This window comes from Rhinoraja longicauda, chromosome 16 (genome assembly GCF_053455715.1).
Source record: "Rhinoraja longicauda isolate Sanriku21f chromosome 16, sRhiLon1.1, whole genome shotgun sequence".
Classification (NCBI taxonomy): Eukaryota; Metazoa; Chordata; class Chondrichthyes; order Rajiformes; family Arhynchobatidae; genus Rhinoraja; species Rhinoraja longicauda.
In genome coordinates this window covers 33,302,571-33,310,489 of record NC_135968.1, presented here as the reverse complement: position 1 = coordinate 33,310,489, position 7,919 = coordinate 33,302,571, and positions in this window count along the sequence as shown.

Here is a 7,919-nt window from a genome sequence, read left to right as displayed (position 1 = left end):
GGGTAGTCCATTTAGGACTGAGATGAGGAAAAACCTTTTCACCCAGAGAGTTGTGAAGCTGTGGAATTCTCTGCCACAGAAGGCAGTGGAGATCAATTCACTGGATGTTTTCAAGAGAGAGGTAGATTTACCTCTTAGGGCTAAGGGAATCAAGGGATATGGGGAGAAAGCAGGAACCGGGGTACTGATTTTGGATGATCAGCCATGATCCTATTGAATGGAGGTACTGGCTCGAAGGGCTGAATGGCCTACTCTTGCACCTATTTTCTATGTTTCTATGTTTCTATGTTTCTATAAGCGATCAGTTTGAAAATGTCACACCATCTCCTTGAACGGCATTGGAAATGAGTCTGAAGAAGGGTCTCAACCCGAAATATCACCTATTCCTTTTTACAAGAGATGCTGTCTGACCCGCTGAGTTACTCCACTGTTTTGTGTCTATCTTTGTAAATGAGGAATGGCCTCCAAACTGGTTCATTCTTCTTCACAGGGACTCTGGACTCCAATACAGCCTTCACCTAAACTAGAGGGAAAATTCAACCCTTTGCTCCTTGGTGCTATTAATTCTGCAATGATAACAATGTGGGAAAATGTATTTTGATAAAACCAAGTTATTAAGAACAAGAAATAATCTACCAGAGACAAATGTATCACTTCAGAAGTAATTTGTGGTGAAAGAAATGAGCAGGATTGACACTGTTCCAATCTTTAAAGACCCTTACCCTATTAACAACAGGGTAACTGAAACTGGTGTAGATTATAAATAATTTATCATGCCAAAATTTCTTTAGGTTAAATGTGGGGTGGAGAAGCATAATGTATCCTGATGCAAATCATGCCACTAAAGGCCTTTTCATATCACGGGCACTTAGAATGCACAGATCTTACAGATTGATTGAATACATCATTTAATAATTTCAGACAATAGCTAGTTAGATCTGTCTGCTGAGTCCACCCACCTCAGGCAGATAATTAGCTGTTGGCAGCCAGTTCTGTGTTCCAGATGTGCTGCCGAAGTCATTGGTCTCACATGAATCAGCAAATGAAATGTGATCTAATATGAAGCCCATTGAAGAGTCCTTGCTGTTACCAGGAGAAAACTTGTCGTTCTGACCACAGCTGCTTTGACATACTTGGCTTAGCTTTGCTGGGGTAACGGTCATATTTGAAGCTTGGGATAGTAATTGATGGGAGGGAAACTCATCATCCTAATTCCCTAATCATTAGCTTTACTTGGTTTTATTATTTTAAATGGAATGATTAGCAGCAGACATTAAATGTGACTAGAAAATTCAAACTGGCGCTCACAGAGTTAATGTTCCTTATCCTTCGAGGAAAATTTGTATTTTTGTATAAGAACCGCTCACATTGTTTTGGTGAGCAAATCTAAACATCCGCTTTTTAAATACTACTGAGAGCATAAGGAATGACTGCATTCTTCATTTGTGTTCTTCATTTTCATCCTGTTCTCTATAAACTTTGATGACGTACTAGCACTTTAATACCCTCTAATCCTTGTTGTCTGATACACATGTCCATGCACAGAAAGTTGCATGGGTTATAACTTCACAGAGAATGTAAAACATGTTCAGAAGTGTTTATTTAAGTATTTGGAAATCTTTGCAGCAGCGTATAAGTGCTGGCTGCTCAGTTTACAATTTCCACTCATCCGTTCTGCGTTTGCAGCTGAAACATATACATTGTACATTTACATGTGAAGGGTATGATTTCCCATTGAACTCCAAGCACAGTTTCCATTATCTACTAACTCAAACCAAATGGGTAGAGAACCAAATGTGGCCAAAATAAACAAATCAATATTGCTTTCTTAATTGGTGAAATACATTCTGGCATAACTAGTAATTTACTGGAATGGTTATGATAAATGTTTTATTGCCTTTTATGTAATTGCTCAAATTTTACTACTATGCTTTGCACTAGATATATTGCCGAGGTATATAGACAGCTCCTTCTGCAGCAGTTAAAGTGCTGCCAGAGGGGATGAAAAGGCACATATATTTGCACTTGATCTGTATATTTTCTTCTGCCACGGTCACTGACGTCTTTCCCACACGGTCGGCGCACATGCTTATTCATTCTCATCATCCACTCTGAGGCTTGTTTAACCTTCGCAATCTTTTAATCATCCCAAACATTCCTTCCAGGTGAAGCAGTGTTTTACTCCCACTTCTTTCTATTTTGTGCACTGCACTTGTTGCACACAATGTGATCTCCAATAGATTGTTGAAACCATCCACCACTGGGTGGATACTTTGCAGGACACCATACTTCAGGAGTCTGTAGGAGTCACCATGAGCATCCACTTGCCTGCCACTATATCCCTCTCTGGCCTCTCCGTCTTCAGCTTCCCATACCAGCATAAGCTCGAGGAACAGCAAGCACAACTTCTGATAAGACACATTACAGCATTTGAGACTCAACAGTGATTCAATGAGTCAATGGTACTTTGTTGTTACATGTACCCAGGCACAGTGACATGCTTTGTTTTGCTCACAAGCCAGTAAAATTGTGGAGCAGACCTCAGCTAGGCAGTACACGTGCCGCTATGTGTCTGGCACCAACAAAGTTACAAAAATTCACCAAACAGTCCTGTATACTGCCTGCTGCCGCAAGTGACAGCAGCCCCCCTCCCCACCCCATAATTAGCCATTCTAGCACTGTGTCTTATATTTCCCGAAGATAGACACAAAATGCTGGAGTAACTCAGTGGGACAGGTAGCATCTCTGGATAGAAGGAACGGCTGATGTTTGGGGTCGAGACCATTCTTCAGACTGGCCATTGGATGGTGCACCAGTCGGAAACCAGCCTGTTTGTTTTTCTAGCATGAGTGAGGGGTGATTCAGGATGAGCTGCTCAGAAAATCTGGAGCGGTGACTAGGAGAGTGACCAAAGACTCTGTTGATCTAAAGAGTCCACACTCTTCTTCAGAAGTACAACAGCATGTAACTTCCTCTGTACCTTTGGTAAACATTAGACCTCTGGAAGGTGTTGAAGTATCTCAGCAGGCAATCCCTCATTACTGCCTTGTTTGTGTTTCTGTTATTGATATTTTGTTTTCCATTTTAATCTCAGTGAAGTGATGACTGATATTGACTTCTTTATATCGTTTTCCTGTTTTCATTGCAGTTGCTTCTCTTGTGGTTTGGTTGCGGGTGTGATACCTGGTTAGTTGTTACATTGTGGTATTCCTCTGCTTTCTTATTCATTTTTTAAACTGCTGACCAAACGTTCATCCTGGACGCTCTCTATCGGTTTCTGCCACGTCTTGCAGAATTCTTTACAAAGCCCAACAGTACGTTTTACTCCACTTGCGATGCAATATGTTATGCAATATGAACTGGTGTGAGTAGTTTGTTCACCAGCCATGAGGAATGTGATTCCCACCAGCGTAACTGTTTGCATTTGCAAACTGCTCAGTTTACTGAGTCAGGTTTGATGTCTTCCATTGCTTTGTCAATCTTTGTGAAATTCTGCCACTTTTTTATTTGAAAATTTAAATGGCAGTAGATGGGGAATGTAACTGGAGGAATTTAGTGATTGGTTGAGAATTTGCACAGGGAGTCTGACCATCTTGACTTCTTGAAATGTAAGGCTGACGGCACTGATGTCAGCGATGGATTTGCATCAAGACCCATAGTAGTGTAGCCATGAAAGCTTTTCATACCTATTATCCCTTGTGAACACCATTTGCCAATTGCAGGTGTAAAGTTTTTCCTCAGTTCTCATCAGTGACATTCAAATGCATCTGCAATCATACTTCCTCAGGTTTCTGCATTGGAAGACTATCAGCTTCACACCCAGCATAAACATTGTTAAGTTATTAATGTTCTGAAGTTTATTATTGTACTGCACAGTCAGGAATGCACATTCATTGTAATGGGATAAATATAATTTGCATACAAATTCAAAACCTATTTTTATATTTTTATTTCTGCATTGTTTATGTAACTTTTATGTAACTTTTATAAGTCATTTTCACAGGTAGGCAAAAAAAAATCTTGAATTCCAACATCTTCAGTATTTTTATATGTAGATAAAAAACTTCATAGGCATAAAATGCCACTGGATATTATTAGGGTAGTTAACCCAGCAGGCTATTGACCTTATGATTTGGAAATACACAGCACCCTGGGCTACTTTGGCTTCTGTTTTTCAACATGTAAGAAAAAATATGCAGTGAATGGTTTATTGTCAATTCATTGTTGTTTAGTATTAAAATACACGGAGAACTATACCCAGCAATAGGAAATTCTTTCAAATTGATTATTATTATTTTGGGATCTGGGAATCTTTGGCAAGATCAGCACTTATTGCCCATAGCTAATTGCGCTTGAAAAGGAGGTGGTGACCTTGTATCATTTCACTCCTTCTAGCAAAAATGCTTTCATATTTCTGTTGGTACAGAGTTTTGGGATTTAGATCCAGAGACAATAAAGAAGATGTGATATGGGTCTGTATTATTTAGAGGGAAATGCTGCAGTGGGTGATGTTCCCAATCCACCGGAAGTTCGAGTCCTTCTTGTTTGTAGAGATCAGAGATTTGGGAGGCTGGAGTAGCTTCCGCAAGGTACAAGCAATGCATATTGTGGTGGAAGGAATGAATGTGTGGGGTGATGAATGGTGAGCTAGTCAAGTGTGCTAGTCGCTTGCTGAGCTTCTTGAAAGCTGTTAGAGTTACCGCCATTCAGGCAACTTGAGAGAGTGCCAACATAACCCTATCTTCTACATTATAGAGGCTTTGGGGCATCAGGAGGTGAGTCAGTCACCAAAAGACACACAAAAGACACATTTATTCTCTGCATGGTTGGTCCAGTTAAGGTTTTGGCCGGAATATTGATGATGAGGGATTTGCTAATAGTAATTCCTTTGAAGATCAAGGATAGGTAATTTGACTCTTCCTTGTTGGAGATGGTTATTGCCTGACAATTTGTGGCATGAACGTTGAATGCCACTTATTATCCACTGCCTGAATGTTATCCATGTCTTGCTGCATGCAGGCATGGACTATTTGATTTATTGAGCAGTTGTGAATAGAATTGAACATTGTGCAATCATCAACAAACATCCCCACAAACATCATCCCGACTTGATGATGGAAGGAAGGTGATTGATGAAGTAGCAGAAGCTGGTTGGACCTTAGTCACTGTCTTGAGCTGCTCATGCAACAATGTCCTAGGGCTGGGATGGTTGTCTCCAATATTGGCAGCATCTTCTTTTGCACAAGGTACAACTCCAACCATTGGAGTGTTTTCCCTTTTGTTGCCCATTGACCTCCTTTTGCCCATAGCTCCTTGATGTCACACTTGATTATACATGACCCTGATGTCCACTCAGTCTTGCCTCATGGAAACCTACTTCTCTGCTGAATTGATGAATGATGAATTGAGGCCACAATGAGGTCTGGAACCATCTGGCAAAATCTAAACATATAAATCAGCAGATTATCAAAACGTAAATGTGTTTTGTGAACACTTTTGACAACACATCCCGTCACTCTGTTATAGTCTGGTTACGAAGTATTATGATTTAGTTTATTGTATTATTGATTATTATATACTCATTTGTTGTGTTGTTGTGTTAATGTGCCTGTAAAGCTGCAGCAAGTAAGAATTTCATTGTTCCTATCCCAGTGCACATGATAATTAAACACTCTTGACTTTTAACTCTTGACTTTTGACTCTTGAGTCACTCTGTGTAGAATGAGAATCTGTATTGGATCCATTCTTTCCTTAAAGGCTTTGTGGTAACTATCCTAAATCTCAACAGTGGTTTCAGGGCTTGTGATGACTTTTACCTTCTAATGGATGCTTATTGCAAAGAAAAGGAAGGAAAGCAGAAACATAGAAACATAGAAAATAGGTGCAGGAGTAGGCCATTCAGCCCTTTGAGCCAGCACCGCCATTCAATATGAGCATGGTGGATCATCCAAAATTAGTACCCCGATCCTGCTTTTTCCCCATATCTCTTGATTCCCTTAATCCCCAGAGCTAAATCTAACTCTCTCTTGAAAACATCCAGTGAATTGGCCTCCGCTGCCTTCCGTGGCAGAATTCCACAGATTCACAACCATCTGGGTGAAAAGGTTTTTCCTCATCTCAGTCCTAAATGGTCTACACCTTATTCTTGAACTGTGACCCCAGGTTCTGGACTCCCCCAACATCGAGAACATTTTTCCTGCATCTAGCCTGTCCAATCCCTTCAGGGGCTGAAAACCTGAGTTGACAATACTTCATAAAGTTCACTATTCCCAATTCCATTCTGTATTCGTGCCTTAAATATTTGAAACCCAACTGAAAGTCCAGGCACTTTACTCATTGGATGCTTTGGAGGGCAGAAGTTTTTGCACTGAATTTTGCTTGCATTTTCTTGCAGTTAAAAAAAGTTGCTATTATTCTATTGATAATGGTAGCTGCTTACTAAAGCAAAACAGACTTCCTGTTGAACAGTTTTTGTCCATTTGTGTAACCACTCCCTGTCAACAGCAGCTAAGTAATAATGATAAAGTGCTATAGCACAATAGTTGATTTCAGTAGAACGCTGGCAATATTACAAACTAATAAAACCAGCCACTTTGATAACTGTAGGCATTGTCCTGAAGATGTAAATATTTGAAAATGGAATCCAGATTGTGTTCAGTATAGAGACCTTGCTGTTGAAATTGGAGCAGATTTTATCCATTTTACTGGCATGAACAGAAGCAACACGAGTCAATTTCATAGGCCAAGGATCTCTGAAATAAATCGGAATCAAGATTGTATTCACCTAATTTCCAGGACAGCTTTCTGCTCACTATAAGCAATGGTTTTAAAGGAATGTTTGGCACAGACATTGTAGCTGAAGGGCCTTTTCCTGTACTGCACCCTTCAATGCTCCCTGTTCTATGTTCTTATTAATGTTCTTAAGGTAGGAGGATGACTGAAAGTGTTTCTCTTGTCCGCTGTAGTTACAATTGTTTCTAATCCTACGTTCCACCTCTGGACTCTGCAAAGGAGTCACAGGCAATGATGGTCCAGTTTTATACTGCCATCATAGAGTCTGTCCTCACCTTCTCCATCACGGTCTGGTTTGGCTCAGCCACCAAGCATGACATCCGGAGGCTGTAATGCGTCCTTCGATCAGCCGAGAAGGTTGTTGGCTGCAACCTTCCTCCCATCGATGAACTGTACACTGTAAGGACCAGGAAGAGAGTGGGAAAGATCATCTCTGACCCCTCTCACCTCGGCCACAAACACTTTGAAGCACTTCCCTCTGGAAGGTGACTTCGGACTATCAAAGCCGCCACAGCCAGACATAAAAACAGTTTTATTCCACGAGCTGTAGCTCTACTCAACAGTCTGTAGCCTCCTTTTGCTCGGGTATTTTATTTCATTCTTCACATGCTTAAATGATAATGTTTTATTTTTAATTGTCTACTGTATATCGTGTTATTACTTGCAAGCAAAGTACCAAGGCAAATTCCTTGTATGTTTTCATATTTAGCTAATTAAATTTATTCAATTCAATTCAATTCAATTCAATGTAACTCGACTGTTGTCTAAATAAAGTAGGACAACAATTCTGGAGGTGTCTCAGGCTTAAGACAATAGACAATAAACAATAGCCAATAGGTGCAGGAGTAGGCCATTCGGCCCTTCGAGCCAGCACCACCATTCAATGTGATCATGGCTGATCATTCTCAATCAGTACCCCGTTCCTGCCTTCTTCCCATACCCCCTGACTCCGCTATCCTTAAGAGCACTCTCTTGAAAGCATTCTCTCGAGAATTGGCCTCCACTACCTTCCGAGGCAGAGAATTCCACAGATTTACAACTCTTAACCAATAGAACCTATTCACTCGGATATGTGTCAAAAATTGACCATAGTAAATTCCCGAGTCTTATTCCTCTCCTCTCCAAAT